Raw genomic sequence first — 17,584 nt, forward strand, 5'->3', positions numbered from 1 at the left:
GTGAAGTGCATGGGGACCCCTGAACCCCATCACAAGGGGTACAGCAGAAACTGGAGATCTTTTTGGAGAATCTTGCATTGTGAAGAATGCCAATACATGTGCCTTACACAATGAACAATCTGAGCCCTTTGCAGTCTGAAATGAGACCTGACCTCCAACAGCAATCTGTGTGAGCTTGAAAGGTTGAAATCTGATGTGTTCAGTGTAAACCAGGGCTGCCACAGGTAGTATTAACTTGCATTGGTTTGTTTGTTTGTTTGTTTTTCTGAGGTTGGTTATGCTGGTTTGACGAGATCCAGAGTAGTTGCTGATTTCCTTGTCCCTCCCTATCTCCCTGAATGCCACACTCTTTCCAGTGATGCAAATCTGTTACAAATGTGCGTGTAGCCACTGCTTCTTTGCATATAGTGTCATGTCACATGACTACAGTAAATCCTCGAAATGAGCAATTTTGAGACACGCTAAACTCGCATTAATGCGAGCTAAGTGCAACTCAAAATCTGGCTCCCCCTGCCCCTGGCTCAACCCTCCCACCCCCCACTGCCTGGTTCAACCCCACCCCCCAGCCTGTGCAAGCCTGGTTTAACCCCACCTGGCCCCAATTCAACCCCCCCCCCACGTGTGCCTCCAGTTTATACCACCTCCCCCCCGTGGTCCAGCTCACAACCTGAGCATGACTCCAGCTCACCACCCTTGCATGTGGCTGTGGCTCAACCTCCCCCCTGCCCCTGGTTCAAACCCCCCATACATGGCTCTGGCTCACCCCCTTCCCCTGCGTGGCTCTGGCTCAATTCCACCCCCCACCCACCCTGCATCCCTAACCACCACCAGGCTTAACCCTCCCCAACTGCCCTCCCCCCACCCCATCTGCAGCCCTAAGACTTACCTTTCAAAAGGCACTCCAGGTGGTCCTCCTGCTTCCCCGAACGTGCATTCTGCGGTGGGAAAAAAGCCACTCCCCAACTTACACAAAATTCAAGTTACGCGCAGGGGTGTGGGAATGCAACCCTCCCATAACTCAAGGGACTGCTATATATTGAACCAGTAGTGGGGATTTTTCAAGTACTATCAAAAGTTAGTCGCAACATTGTGGCAACCCCACTGTGTCTCTGCACAGCAGCTTTATTTTGAAATAAGTTCTTCCAGAAGGGCTATTCCGGAATAGCTCATTTCAAAATAGTGCTGCCACACACAAACATGTATTTTGAAAAAACACTTAGCTATTTCAAAATACGGCTTCTACATACACAGAGCTCATTTCTAAATAAGCCATTGAACGCACTATGGCTTATTTTGAAATAGGCTCTATCCACTGTCTTAACAGCACCCATTTCAGAATAGACATTTTGAAATAGGCACTATTCCTCATAGAATGAGGCTTACCAATTTTGAAAAAAGCCAACTGCTATGTCAAAATTATTTTGAAATAGTGGTTGTGTTATGTAGACACTAGAGTAGTTATTTTGAAATAAAGGCTATTGTGTTGAAATAACTTTGTGTAGACGGGTCCTCAGGGAGACAAGGTGGGTGAGGGCAATATCATGTGTTGAACCAATGTTTGTTGATGAGAGAGAGAGAGAGAAGCTTTTGAGCTTACTAGCAGAAATTGGTCCAGTAAAATATATCACCTCTTTCACCTGGTCTCTCGAATACCCTGGGACTGAGATGGCGGCAACAACACTGTTCAGCTAATGTTTTCCTGTTCCTCATCTCACGTGCAAAATCATTCCGTGTGCCCTCTTCCTGTCCTGCTGGTATCTTCTCACCTTGCTCTCATGGCAAATGGATGTTCTCATAGCTACAATCAACAGCGTTCTAGGAGTCAGATGGCAAAGGTGGAGAATATTAATGCTGGCACCTTTCCCATACCCACCTTCTCTGCAAAATAGTACGTGATGCATCAGGTTTCCAGCCTTCGTAGTGTGTGATTCTAAACCTGCCTTTTTCTCCAGCATAGTAGTGTCAAATGCTACAAAATCAGGTGGCATAATACTCTTTTCTCTGTTTTGGGGAGAGGAAGAAACCTTTAGCCATTTGAAAGCGAGTTGCTGTTTAATATATGACAAATTTTTGAATAAATCATATATAACGTGTTTGCTCTATTGCACAGTATTCTTTCTCAATATTAGTGGTTTTTCAGATCCTACTGCTAAGATCACTGGCCCATTTCAATATTTATTGAAACAAATAAACCCAATAAAAACATTTATGCTGAGAGCTGAAGCTCCACAATAATAATAATAAAAAAAAAATCATTCGGTCTTGAATTCATTGATTTATTTATTTACTTCAACTGGAAAATTGAGTATTGTGTTAATGTATTTTATAAGAATCACAGTGCTCAATGAAATGGCTAATTTATTTTAGCGTATACATAAATGGCTAGCAATTTTCAGTGAGACAGGCTAATGAAAATGATTCTATGAAATTGTCTATACTATGAGGAGTGATGGAGTCAAGTTATTATTGGTTGAGTGCTAAGACGTAGTGAACTGGCCATCATGTCTTTGAACTTTTGAACTGCTACTTGTTTGTGTGATTTATTGATTTTGATAGCTCCGTGTTCAACTTTTTTTTCTTAAGCAGGCAGCACAGATAAGTAACTTAGGCTGTGTAATTCTACAGTTGCTGGGGTTAAAAAAATTGTTGACTTGTAAATGTTCTAATAGACAAGGTTTAAAGTTCCACGTGTAAAGGGGGAGATGTAAGTGTGTATGTTGTTAGAAGTGAATGTTAAGGTTCTGACCCTAGTGTGATTTGGTATGTATTCTATTTGTGAGAGACATCTGTTTGTGTTCTAAATTGTGTAATTTCATATCAACTTCATTTCCCCTATCTACCTTAACCTTTTCCCTCATGTTCTCCCTTCCCCCCACCCTCTTTGCAACTCCTCCCCCCGCAACTCCCCAAGTCTATTTTGTCATCCTGGAGCCTGGTAGAGAGAGCATCCGTGATCTCTTTTGTCAGCTTTTTTTCAGAGGAGCCCTGCATTTTTCCATTGTTCGACAACTGATGTTGACTGGTAGTGCAAACCACTTTTTAAAAAAAAAACAAAAAAAACCTCATGTTGGTTGCTTCGCAGGGCAACTGCTCCAAAGAATGGCCTCTTACCTATTTCATGAAGACCCAAACTCATTTCATATGACAGCTGTGACTCCCAGCTACCACTGTTTAGACTTAACCTACAGTATACAACCATAGTTCTCTTCACATGCTAATCCCTGAGCGTGATGAGGTACTGTTCTTGCTGTTACTGGCAATTTGTTTAGAATTTGGCTAAGAGAATAACATTACTTGATCTAAGGTATTTTTTGCACAGCAGAACTCTTTGCTGTATAGGAACCTTTACATGGCATACACTGGGAGCTCTGTGTCTGATTGTACAGGATAATTTGACGCATGCATTTTACAATTTGATTCAAGTGCTTTATCCAAACTTGAAGGACTTTACATAACAAGCCTATCAAGTGAGGTGGGACTGTGTGAAATGTGGTTGGACTTCACTAATGCACTTGTTTCCTGCTTTAAAAGATAAATTTTAAAGCATATTTTTAACACTCAAAAGTCTTCCATACAAATTCAGCTGGAGATTTGTGTGCGTATGTCTGATCATTGGACTTGACATGTCTTCATTTAGATGTTTAATGGGCTATTTTTTGTCCCTGTGACTAAAAACATTCTCTGAAATCTCTCAGTTAGACGTTTGGAAGCTAGTAACACTTTGTTGTTGTTGTAATCCTCCTTTTTTTCTTTAAAGAAGGCTTGGTTAAGCTAGAAAACAAAACTAGTGGGGAAAGCTAAAAACAGGACTGACACCAACACCATTAGTGGGAAAAAAAAAATTCCATTTCATTGCAACTATGTTATTGTTTACTTTACCATACACATCCTAATATGGTTACCTCCCTGTCAAAGCGGCCGAGCCAGGGGCTGAGGGGCCCCCTCAGGGAGAAGCTTCTAACTGCTTCTCAGACAATAAGAAACAAACGGCACAACTCCACAAAAGGCTTCCCGGAAAATAAGTGTCAAATAAATCCTAAAGAACTCTTCCTTCTGACACACAGCTCTGTATGTGTAAACCTGCTTTATACCATGCTGCCCAAACTGAGCTGCGTTTGTTTGGAAATGTAAGCCACTGTTTTTTTGCAATTCATGTGAGGGTTGTGGATTAATTCCTTGAGACATATCTTTGCATACGCCTTTCATGAGTTATGTTTGCCGGAGCCTTTTACTAGGAACATTAAGGTAAGAATGTTGATTTAGTCTGGGACCTTTGTCACTCAAACTAATGCTCATCAGTGGTATAGACATTGTAAAGAAATGCTGCTTAGATCTCTCAGACTCTCTCCTAAACAGTGATGTGTTATGTCTCTTAATTGTCATGCCTGGATTCTAAAAATGCCATTAGTTGTAGATGTTGATGGAACAGAGGTGCACTCACTCCAGTGTAAACAGTGCAGTAAATATTCGTTTGGTGCTACCAATTGTCAGCTAGAACAATTTCTTTAGGAGCTCTTCTGCTATTTTTGATTCTGTACTTGTGGTTTGTCTGAACCCTCTTGGCTGTTCCAAAATCCTCATGGTCTTGAGGCTTGCCACTTATTATCTGCAATACCAGAACAAAGGTAGGTTGTTAAACTGTGTGCTCTGGGGGAGGGACAAGTTATTTTTGGAGGGTTGTCTTCCTAGTGCATGACTGGTTGACCTAAAAGGAGAAAAAAATCCTCCATGAGTCTAGGAATGAGAGAGCATACACTGTAAGAGCTTTATGTAGTGTAGTTTATTTTTAATGTCACTTAAAGAAGCAGCATCCTTTATTTCTTTCTGTAGTATGTTCTGATATTTTCAGAGAACCTACCTTGTTAAAGTATTTTCACTGATGTATTCCATTTGATTTTAAAACTGTTCCATTGTGGCATCTATGATTTCCTAGTTTATGGGGTTTTATGGCAGCTGTGAATTTCTGTTGGAATTTTGAGGTTTCATAGGGATGATCAGAGAATGGGTATTTTTTAACAAGGATTTCAACTTTTTGGTTGGCATAATTTTAAGGTACAGTAGCCTTTTCTGTGACCGTCCAAGTGCTTTAATGCCCGGAACAGAGTTATGCTATTTTTTAAACTGTCTGTCATTTTTTGGTTTTTAGTCTGTATGTTACTCGGAGAAAGTGGGTGCAGATTAATCTGTCTGAGTTAACTGTGTACTTCTGTAGATCTTTGGAAATTAGAAATAATATAATAAACATTATAAGAAGGAATACTTGTACACTGTTCTGTTCTGAGGAGTCTTAAAATCCTCTGTACTTTTATTCTGGAAAATAGAGCAAATTAATAACTTAGTGCAATAGCAAATGAAGTCATAGGGATAGATAGTTACATAATACTCTGAATAAAACATACATTTTTCAGTTGTGGGACTGAATGCTACATTTGTAGGTACAACTGTAGGTAAATCTGTTGAGGAGCACTTTTATTTCAACCTGTTTCATGCAGCATTATTCTCTTTTGTTAGTTCAAACAAGAATTAAAAGCAATCAGCTTTCTCCTAATAAATCATCATTCTAAAATTCTTTTAAATACCTGTTGTATGCTTGATTATTTAACGGGTTTTTTTCCTCCTCTATTTGTTATATGGTTCATCTGGATTCTTTTGGAAGTCTTGGTTCTGCAATAAAACTGTATGGCTAAAATTTAAAAATATGTATATATTGTACATTCTTACTGATTTCTCTCCTCTTCAGTCTGTTTATTTTTCCATTGAAGCACACAGCCTAAACTGTGCTAATCTGAAGCTCTCTTTGAAATATTTAAAAAAAAACAACCTGACATCATTTAATATAAATAAACTTTTGTACTCCAAAACTTTCTATCCTAGAGTAAATAGCAATGATGATATTTAATTGAAACACAATAGTAAACACCAGGAAGTATATTTTAAAAACCCAAGTACATTGTTTGAAACAAATTTTTATATATATATATATATATATATATATATATACACACACACACACACACACACACACTCTCTCTCTCTCTGCTTTTTGAGCAATGGGGCTGGGGGTGGAGGGATAGGAATTAGTAGCCTTTAATTAGATATTCACATTTTACAGGGATTTATGTTAGAACATGGAATGGCGGGTGGCTTGTTTCCTCATTATGAATACTCCCTGCACATAATGAGGTTCATCATTAGTTGATGGAGTGAATTTGCCCTAGCTCTACCTTGAAAGGCACATAATTTACATATTACTTCAGAGCTTAGGCTTTAATGGATTCCTCAATGAATAAAATGGAAAGCTACTTTCTTGAAATTTTTGAACACTGTTTTGATAATACGGTTTTAATAAGACATTCAGTTTGCTTGTTAACTATATTTCAAAGTGCATTTCCCATTTTAGCAAAAAATGTACTTTTTTGTTTGTTTTTTATCTATATATACTTAGTAATATGCACTCAAATATAGTAGCATAAACATATGGGAGGGAGTAGGGGGCTCATTTTGTTTTATGTGTGTTAAATTCTTCTAGCACCGCTGCTGTGCAACTGTGGCCTGGGAGAGCAAAGATTATTATCAAAATCAAGTGCATGAAAGCTCACCTATCATATTTTAATAACATGTAGTGTCCTTCTCCATGCAGTAAAATTCATTTTGCATGAAAATAATTTTCAGTGCATATTTACTGTATATGTTTGTGGTGATTGATCTATAGCAATGTGTTACTGTCCAGATGACTTCAGCAAAACCACTAGTCCCACCTCCTTGTTTATTTTAAAGAGGGAGAACAGGAAAAACTTCTCCAGTAGAGTTCCACCGCTGAAACTGCTGTGTAGATGTGATTAGATTAGAGTAAATTGAATTGTAGGCTGCCTAATATGCTATCATGTCATCAGTTCGCTAGAGTACTGGTCTACAGTATAGATTTAGTAGGAAATTATTTTTCCCCCTTCCCTTTTTCGTATTTAGATGGGGGGAATACAGCATAACACTCGGCAAGTTTGTAACACAGAAGCCTTTGAAACAAGCTGAGGGAGTTTATGTAACATGTTGCTGAACATGTCCTTTGGTTATGGCAGGCTGGTCACAGTGGTGTCATTATCAACAGTTTGCGCTGAAAGTGGAGAACCGTTCTCTCTACTTTGTCAGTGGAGGTAGAGAAGTATAAATATGAGTCTAAGGCTTGTTTTGATAGAATGCTTTGTTACCTGAAAACGAGGAGCATATATTAACATGAACAGAATAGTCCATGTCATTCTTTTTTAGGTAATTTCCCCAGCTGCAGACCTGTCTGCTTCAAAGTCTTTCTCTGTTCTAAAACATATATTTGTTTAGGGAGTTTTCATTGAAGTGTACATGACAATTACAGCTGTTCATTAACAAAATTGGGTATTTGTTTTAAACTTTAACCAATCACTTTGATATGCTAATTATGGTGTAATTTAATTTGAGCCCTGTAATGATGATGCCGTTATTATGGACATAAATGATGCAGTTAAGCTGAGAGTAATCTCATTTGCATACTGTACATGCCAGTAAATTAAGCCCTTTCTTCGACTGCTTCAGCTTTAATTTTCCACTTCTTTTCACACAGCGTCTTTTCAGCCACTCTCTTATAAGCCCACTTTGTAATAGTGCTGATGACTGTTTGATGTGGAGAGTTGCTGCACCACAATAATGTTAGACACAAGATGTAACATTTGAAGGATTCATTATCTTATTGTGTTCCTTTAAGAAGCTAAGATTAACAGGGGGTAGAAGTATCTTCTGTGAGTATTACAGGTTTTCTGATCAACAGTTTTTTGTAAACCACACTTTAAAGGGACCCCAGTAAACCCCCGTAATATTTTACAGAACCAGTCCTGAACACGTAGCAATCATCGCTAAAAGTAGCATATTGGACCATTACTGTAAAATTTTGTAGGATAGTTATGCAGTGTTGTGCGTGGGTGCCTTTTGCACAACAATGTGCAAGATAACAGAGATATTGCTATACTAGATAATCCCTAAAATTAAATTTATGGGATATGTCTACACTAGACAGTTTTGTCAACAAAACCCTGGGAGCATCCATATATCCAGGGCATTCTGTCGACAGTAAATCAACAGAATGCAGCGCTTTCGTCAACAGCTGTAGCCTGCTTGCTACAAGGAAGAAAGCTTCTGTTGACGGAGATTTCTCGACAGAAAGCCAGTCTGGATATTTCAGAGGGCCCTCTGTTGACAAACGGGGCTTCCGGGACACCAGGCAGCCCTGTCTGTTGTGCTTCTGGTTGGATGTTTTTATCAAGACATCAGCCAGGCAGTCCAGCCCCTCTCTGTAGACAGAGCAGATTGCTCTTGTGAGGTGCTTGGCAGTTTGCCTGTGACCTGTCGACAGAAGTTTTGTTGGAAGATATCTGACAAAAACTTATGTTGACAAATCGTTGTAATGTAGACGTAGCCATGGGGTTAAAAACTTCCTCTGTGACTGGTAATAAATTGGAATGAAAATCTGAGAGGTTTATCTCCGTCATGCTGCTTCATTCACTAATTTTGCCTTCTGTGCATTTGATGTGGATTAAATTTTATAGTTTGAAAATAATTTTGAAATATTGTATTCAAGTTAGTCATACCTAATTTGCATGCCTCTGAATATTGATTTAATTGAACAAAATCCACTAAAACAAAAAAGCCAACATTTTAATGCTTATTTGAAGGGGCTTAAGACTTTCCAATTTAACATATAAGTGAGGTAAAATATTCTTATAGCAATGGAGCTCGCAGAGAAATAACCTGGAATGAACAGGGTTTAGATTCTTGTTCATTTGGTAGCTACTTTTTTGCATGGTTAGCTACTGTCATTGTTAAATGCCTGTGGAAATAAAGTCCATCACTAGGTTTTGGAGACAGCTTGCAATTCTTTAAAAGCCATTGTTCTGCAAGTGACCAAAGTTAACGGCAGCTCATTGTTAAATTTTTGCAATCCTTTCCTTTAACAGGGTCCCGTGACTGAAAACAGTTTGTGCTCTTCACAGACGTACCAGTTAGATGCTTCCTTGGTGAATGGTATAAAAACTGACTACTAAGGCACATAGCTTCCTATCTCATCCACTCTTTATGGTACACAGCAAACAAATGGAGGTTCTGTATTGGCCAACTGTACAGTCTTTCGTGAAACTTCAGTTTTTATCATTCTTTTCTTCACGTCATCTTGATTCCATGTGCATCTCATATGCTTTTCATGCCAGTTTTGTTTCCAGCAGTTGTTCTGTGGTAGACTACTGTTTAAGTATTCTGACAGGCTCAATTTGCTAGCAGCAGTGGAGTACTGTCTATGTAACATACAATTGTGCCTGTTTGGGTTTGGTCCCCCTCTCTGGGACAAAGATGATCACTCTTCTTGGTTGGGTGATTGTGTGTGTGTGTAACTAACTAACTGTGGAGGCTTTTGGTGTGTGAGTTCAGTCATTCTGTATTCTGGAGCTTCTCTGTTCTTCAATTTAATGTTCTTTTTCTTTTGGTTTAGGAAATACTTATCTGCCACTGCTATTTTCTTTATGTAGTTATTTCAACGTTTTGATTCCCTCCTCCCTGTGCCTCTACATTGAGCTAGGTCAAGGAAGAGTATTTGAGGGATCAAGAAGAATCGTGTAGTAGATCGTCCCATAGAATTCTGATATGGACCTTGGTTTCCATCCAGAGTGAAGGATTGTAAAGGACACCAGAAAAATCAGTCCATCTCTTTGGAGTGGACTAAATTGAAACCTCTTTACTCTGGTGATCAGGGTCAACAGTGTTTTTGCTGTCTCAGGACCACATCTGGAACATTAAATGTCTGTCTACACATCAGAAACAAAGTATCCAGGGATATTTTTCCCAGTTAAAAGTCCTCAAAGGCTATTTCTTCTCTACTTGTACTGAGCTCTTCTTCCTGAAAGGAAGGTGCAACTTGCAATGATTCCCTCACTGATTGACATCTGAGCTCGTAGGATTTTTCTCAGTCCTGCAAAAGGCATTGGTTACCGATAGAACTTCACACCTAATAATTCCAACAACATTCTCAGGAAAAAAAATTGGATTTTTTTTAAACATAATCCAGAAAACAAGCGCTCTCTGCCGACTGCAGAAGCATGTATATATTTCAGTGCTGTCGGGAAAACTCCACATGTGGCGGCCATACTGGTCAAATCTATCAGTATGATCTCTTGCATCTCTTGTGAAGTACGACACTTGGCTTCCATTTTCTTAGGGAATTCAACAGCATCCTTACGCTCTAAGGATTCTGCTCTAGAAAATATACCTATTTCCCAACGAGCCCATTGAGTTCCTAGGAAGAGTTACATAGCAGCAATGTATTGCTGAAAACATCTGGGCTACTACATGGCCAGCACATGGGCAGATGAAAGTGCAAGCCATGATCGAAAGAGATATGAAGGAATCTCATCTGTTGCCTTTTGATGTTTAATGACCATAATGAAGTGATCTTTTACTCTGTAAAATTGCTCATCTTCATTACCAGCTCTTCTCTAGGAGGAGAGAGGGATATTCCTCCATAATGGTTTGAATACATTGCTCTTTGAAAGAAGTTGTTGTAAATAATGTCTTAACGGAGATTTTAGGCAGAAACCTGTCTACCTTCTGTTGTTCCTTTCCAGGATCTTATAATTCCATTATGAATTTAAAATATCTTAGGAAGAGATTCTCTCCATACACCTTTCACATCTCAACATGGATTTCAGTGTTCACTAAATGTGTCCCTCCACTTCTTTCCAAAAGACTCATAAACTCTTGTTCTCCAACAAATTCCAACAAGCTTGAAGAAGTTAAATTAATACCAAATTCAGATCACTTTCTGTGCCGTCCCTCAAGGGCTCCGGAAAAAAAATCAGTATTCCTTGGTTTACAGGAATCTAGTGGTCTCCCCAAAATGTTATTTCACCGAGTTTAAAAGAACTTTTCCCATCTCCAGAATCATTTTGCCTTCACCTCTCCCCCAACTTGGACAAAGGGTTTTCACAGCACTGCATGTGTTTATGGGAAAGAGAAGCTAGTGAACCTATTTGCAGAACAGCTGTTCTAGAATGGAGGTAGTTTGTCAGAGCAGAGATCCTCAAAAATGGCTTGAGCATCAAGAGTTGGAAACCAGAATACTCCTTTACTTGATGTGGACTGTCTCTGTTATACAGTGTATCAAAAATTTTGAATGGAAACCATTCCTTTCACATTGTCCCCCTTGAAACCTACTAAGATATGATAAACAAATGTGCAGGATGCACTTCAATAGGTTTGTACCCCATGCAGTAAATCACCATAACTTAATATTTTCTTTTAACCTTCTCTTCAATCTAGTGTCCATTCTGTAAGGCATCAGAAGGATATTATTGGTTTAGTAGCAGCCCTCAGACTGGAAGACCATCTCTGTAACTGACTTTCCTCCATAATGGTTTGACTGCATTGTCCTGGTATTTGATTCTACATGGAAACAGGGCAGGTCACCTTGATATGGTATTGCTAGTATTCCTTACTGTCAAAAAGCTGTTGCATTGAAATAACCCTTTAAGTATTCCAAAACAAGGTGTGGAGAATGTATTTAAAAAAAAAAAAAGCAGCTTTCTCTGTCTGTCTCCTGGGAGCTCTAATTCATACACAGAAAGACACAGTCTCATCATCCCTAGCAGGGATCACAAATGTTGAGATTATAACCAAGAGAAGAAAAGTTTTGTAAGCCCTGTGCCCAGAGTCTTCTGATCTGGCATTTTTAACTCTGAATAAAAAGATTCCTTGAAAGCCTCTTCTTTCCGCTCCCCCACAACAGGATGAACTCTTGCATGTTCTCTCTCTCATTTGTTCAGCTTCATAAAAAGCCTCTTTTCAGGGCGGTAGGCACTCTGCAGTCATAAATACACTTACATCTCAAATCAGAAAGACCACAGGAGAAATGTCTCCAACCCACCAGAAATGCCACTGTCTGCCAGGCACCCGGAGGACATGGAGGTGCTCCTAGCTGTCCGTTAGTGATAGAGAGCCACACCCATCTCCATAGGTCTCTCCTCAAGGAAGTCTGAGAGAATCTGTCTGGTTACTGATGTCAGCTGCTGGGCCAAGGGGATACATGCAGAGACAACAATAGCACAAGGCAAATGTCTTAATCAGTATTCTCAATCTGTGTGCACTTGGCACAGTAGGCTGTTGAGTTGTTGGAGAGACTGATGTACAGTGTAGCTGACTGAACCAACATAGGTGTGGTGAGGCCAGGAGCAATCCCTCACAGAACAAACATCCTGTGAATGTGAGGTGTACCAGGAAAAGCAATTAGCAAGGAGGCTTAAGATAAAGCAAACTCTCTCCTTCTGCCTTTTAAGCTGTGATTTAGAAGGATGTAGTTCCTATTCCTCTCATTTACTACCATTTGCCATGCAACCAATTCATAGAGGTGCAGGTCCACTGCTTGCCAGACAAGCGCGACTTTGCCACTTACTTCTGTTTTAATACTAAATTGCAATAACATTTATGTTGCCTCAGAATTTAGCCATTGCTGTCCCTGACTCCAAAATAAGAAACTCCACAGAAGATCTCTGAACCCAAGGACATTTTTAAAAGAACTGTAAATTCTGTAGCTCTCAGCTTGCACGTATGGCATCTCAGGGGCATCCTCTCTAGGAACCTGTCAGCAGCCCAATTCTGATCTCAGGTGTACTGCTGTAAATCATGAGTAGCTCCACTGAATTCAGTGGAATTATTCTGGACTTACACACCCAGTATTTAAAGTATTGACAAAAAAACCCACAGGTCATTCTGCTTGTCTTCAGGCACCTTGTATCCAAATGAGCCCAACAACGCATACATCTTGAAGTTGAACCTCATTTATAAAGAGGTCCTCCTGAGCAAAACAGGACTTTTCTCAACTGGGTCCTGTCTATTACCTTCCATTCCTGTAAAATAAATAAATGAAATTAAAAATAGCACCTCTCTTGACCACCAAAATCTCCTACAACTTGCATGGGGAAGATTCTTTGAAGCTCTGGAGCAACTTGGGGTATACCCTTGTTTCCAAAGCAAAAATTATTTTTCAAATTAAAGAGAGATCCAAAGGGCTTTTGAGGTTAACCTTCTAGCAGTGCTGAGTAGTTGGACTCGGCCATCTTGTTCCTCTTATCCTACTTTGAGAACAGTTACCACGACAATTGTATGTGCTGAACCAGATGGTCTTTGAGCACCAGTATCTGGTTTAGCTTATGCTAGAAAGGTGGAACAACAGCTAGATAAATCAGAAATTTGCTGTGAAGAAATGACAGAGGGAAATGAAATGGCAGAGGCAGAGGGAAATGAAATGACAATTCACCTCACTCTTCCTCTCCTTCCCCCCCCCCCACCCAAAAAAAAAATCTGAGTCCATGGAGTTTCTATGAGAAGAGAATCCTGATCTTGGAACTTCCTTGGACTCTATGACTTCCTTGATATTAGATTTAGAAGTACAAGATGGCCATATAAATATGCTTAAATATCATAGGATTCCAATCAAAGGGTCAGCGATGAGTAATAAAATAGGAAATACAATTATTGCTACTATTTCAGATCACTGTGCCTGAGAAAATCTGAGCAGTCAGGAAATAGTCTTTAACATTTGAAGAAGAAGAAAATTCCCAGATCCGAGGCTTAGTCCACAGAGGAGAGAACTGATGGAAGGAAGGAAGTCTTTCATGGAGGACAGCCTTGTGTTCAGTGATTTGTATTTTAAAGGGAAACACCCCCCCCCCCCGGGAAAAGTAGGCTCAAAACTAGCTAATTCATTGTTAATTAAAATCAGAGAAGGAAATTAGATGTTTTTGCAGAAAAAAAAACTGGAGCTGGGCTACAAATTGTGCTTATAAAAATGATCAGCATAGAAGCAATGGCTGCTGTTCAGTTTTGTGTTCTGTCTGGTAGATTATGCTTCATTGTACCCAAGCTCACCAACAGGAGTTCCAGGTACCAGGATAGCACAATTAAGAGGCCCACGTCTTCCTCCATGGGACAGAGCCTCAAGCTACCCCCCCACCGAAACTGAAGGAATCCTGAGCTCCACTGCTCAGAGACCCCCAGTCTCTCACAGCCCCACATCCCACCTGCCTGGAGGTGCTCCTCCCACCCTCCTTTTACTCTCTGCTCCCCCCTCATACTTTTGGTCCTCCCCTCTTTTCTCCAAGATATCTTTGCCTACCTCTGACCTACTCCTCCACCCTTTTTCATTCCCAGCCCAGTTCCTCCATCCCCCCTCCCTCACTCCCCACAGTCCCTTGCTCGGCTCTACCGACAAAACTGAGCTCCTTCCTCTTCTTCGTAGGCCAGCTGTTGCCCATCCAATCCGTTCCCAGCCTGGCTCTCTCCTCTCCTTGCCCTTAGAGTAAGTTGCTGTGACTGCTGCTGCTGAGCCAGCTCCTCCCACTGGCTCTGCGTTCCCTGTGCAACTGAGGCTGCTGTACCAACTGCCACCTCTGGGCTGCCCAGGGTTGCTCCTGCTCTGGCACTGTCTGGTGAGGTGCACCACTGGTCCAGTGGAGCTGCTCTGCATGGCTGGCACTGGGACTCTGGCACGCACACTTCGGAGCCCTGCAACTCTCCTGGGCAACTCAAGAGGACCCATGTGTGCCAGCAGCCACTACTGTGGGTGGTGGTCAGGGGACGTCGGACCTCTTTAAATCTCCTGGGCAATTGCCCCTTTTGTCCCCTCCCCTACCCCCTTTTGGCAGACCTGACTGTACCCATTCATCAGCCTAACTATGGACAGGCATTTGTAGAAAGATAGGGAATGGATGCTGCATGACAGTGGTGCTCAGCTTTCTGATGATCATCAAATGAGTTTTATAGAAGACATGATTGGCATGGTAGCTTTCCGTCTGAGGGGACAGAGTTTAGTCCTTAAGAAAGACAGTTGTGTATTTTGCCATACCACTCATTAATATATTAAAAACTTTGTTTGTTGCACAAAAAAAAAAAAAAGTACCAGGCCTAGTAATCTTCCCTCTGTATTGTACAGTTCCTACAGACAGGCCTGGACACCACCAGGTACCCTCAGGGGACAGGTTTTGGTATTGCATCCTCAGTGGGTGGGGTGGTACTCATTAATCCTGTAATAGCCAGGTTCTTCAAGGTAGTTTCTTGTATCCTCCCACTGTTTAGATCCTCTCTTTTATTTCAGAACTGGAATATTCTCTTCCAGTCCCAGTCATCCCTCACTTTCTGGTAGTTATTGCTTTGATCAGCAGGCGAGGGAAATGGTTGTCCGTTCCTGTTCTTCCTCATCTCTTTTTACATGTAATCTTTTGCCATGTCCTGGTTTCTGAACTAAGTAATACCATCCATATATATTCTGTTAACCCTGGTCAGTGTCTCCCGAGTCTCCGTTCCTTTCATAGAACTAAAAGACGGCGGCCTTATGAGGATGGCACCCCACCAAGTTTTCCATCACGTGATCACACACTGCAGAAGCATGCGAAGCTGAAGAGGCACAATGATCAGCTGAGTTCAAAGACCATTCCTTCTGTGCCATGCCCAGTTCATGGAAGAGGAGAGAGAGCCTCACTGGATGAACTCAGCCTACTCTGCGGGTCACACCATTGGTATTTCCTACCTTCTGGTTGTTTCATGTGATCTAGTTACATCAGCACAAACTCATCTAGGGGAGGAGAAGCTCAGACAGTTCCCTCCATATTCATGAAAAACTAATTCATCAGTTTGGGATGCTCCTGGGAATACCTAAAATATATCTAGTTGTTTAGTGTCCAATAGATACATATTGGCTGTGTCTACACTAGGCCAAAACTTCGAAATGGCCGTGCAAATGGCCATTTTGAAGTTTACTAATGAAGTGCTGAAATACATATTCAGCGCCTCATTAGAATGCCGGCAGCTGCAGCACTTTGAAATTGACGTGGCTCGCCGCCGCGCGGCTCATCCAGATGGGGCTCCTTTTCAAAAGGAACCCGGCAACTTCGAAATCCCCTGGTTCCCATCTGCTGTTAGGAATAAGGGGGTTTCGAAGTTGCCGGGGTCCTTTCGAAAAGGAGCCCCATCTGGATGAGCCACGCAGCTGCAAGCCGCGTCAATTTCGAAGTGCTGCGGCTGCCGACATTCTAATTAGGTGCTGAATATGTATTTCAGCACTTCATTAATAAACTTCAAAATGGCTATTTGCATGGTCATTTCGAATTTTTGGGCTAGTGTAGACACAGCAATTAACTGGTATAAGGAGGAAGATGAGCTAAGGCTCTTTTACCTGAGAGAGGTCACTTGTGATCTTGCGGAACACTTGAGCAGATGCTTAGCTTCTGTAATGTTACATATGTGCTTCATTTCTTCGCATCTCTGTGTCCGTGTAGCTCCACATATAAATTAGGAATAGTATACTTGTAGTTGAGTGTTGTTGTGGTGAAGTTTAAATAATTCATGTTTGTCGGGTGCTTTCAGTCCTTCAGATGTAAAGCATTTTATAAGCACTAAGTATTATTGTCATTAATGTTATGTTGTTGTTTTTTAACCAGTAGGGCAGTGGTTCTCTTTTCCCACTATAGGCCAATATGCTAGTCATGTTTCAATGGAGTATCTCATCTGAAGGCCACTGGTTTTGTAACTCAAGTGAACTTTGACAGCACAAAGTTATTGGAACTTACAAAACAAAACCACCCAAATACAGAAAACAAGAACCTGCAAGGAAAATGTTTTATTTCATTAATGTAGTTTTTTGGGTGGAAATACACTGTAGGTTAATCCTCTCTGGAAAGAGATTAAGAAATGTTCTTTCCTCCTCCCTCTTAATGTAAGAATAGGTAATGTTTATTCTTTCTGTATTAACTACAGACGTCAGAGAACAAGGGCTGTTGCCCTTTGATATTATTTACAAGGCAAAAGTGAAAAGCTGTTTGATCATACCATGGTGTTCACCTTCCTCGTAAGAATGGAAAGAAACATGTTTCTGGGTATTATCAAATTAAATCTAATTTTGCTTATTCTTAGTTATCTTTGCATTTTAAAGGCTGTCTATTCAGTTTTCCTTGTTAGGCTAAGTGAAATTGATTCACACTGAGCTTTAGGAAGTTATTACCACTAAGAAATAAGTTTGTTTTTTTGTTTGTTTGGGTGTTGGTTTTTTTTTCTGTCAACATGATACTGAGCAAAAGCTGGACTGAAAACTTGCTTTTATTTTTCATCTGGAAAAGGAGCAAGTGTTGGACAGAATTTTGTCTGCAGTCATGTTTTTGTGGGGGAAATAAAAAAATTTTTCTTCCCCTTCCTTGCAAAATATAACATTCTGAAAAGTATAACTGGACACACAGGACGTACTTGTGCAATTTTGACTCTTAGAAGGAGGTTTTTGAACTATGAAGCAAATACTCACCCATAACTAAGGCTTGCACAACAGAGCCTGGAATGTTTAGAAATGATTTAAATTACTGATAGGACAAGCTCTAAGCTGCCACACCCATCTTATGATTGTGCTGCCTACTGTGAAAATATTGATTACTGTTATTGAGATCAGTGACAAAATAGCATTTTTATAGATGAATAGTTTTTCTTTAGCATTGTTCTTATGAAAATAGAAAGTCCGACCCAGGTTTATTTAGAGATT

The 17,584-nt window shown here is 40.4% G+C and overlaps 1 protein-coding gene across 14 annotated transcripts in view; it reads left to right on the forward strand.

Annotated features, from left to right (window-relative positions):
• The window catches only part of FOXP1 (forkhead box P1), a 556,626-nt gene that overhangs the window by 288,129 nt on the left and 250,913 nt on the right, over positions 1-17,584 (forward strand). The window contains exon 1 of one of the 14 annotated variants that reach the window (XM_075005969.1): positions 4,213-4,245. The exons of 12 other annotated variants lie outside the window; for them this stretch is intronic. The gene's annotated coding sequence lies outside the window, so the exon portion shown is untranslated. Of the gene's footprint in view, positions 1-4,212; positions 4,246-15,451; positions 15,579-17,584 lie in introns of those variants that run through there. One more of the 14 variants, XM_075005968.1, reaches the window with a different exon arrangement.

Source organism: Carettochelys insculpta, chromosome 11, assembly GCF_033958435.1.
Source record: "Carettochelys insculpta isolate YL-2023 chromosome 11, ASM3395843v1, whole genome shotgun sequence".
In the NCBI taxonomy this organism is placed as follows: domain Eukaryota; kingdom Metazoa; phylum Chordata; order Testudines; family Carettochelyidae; genus Carettochelys; species Carettochelys insculpta.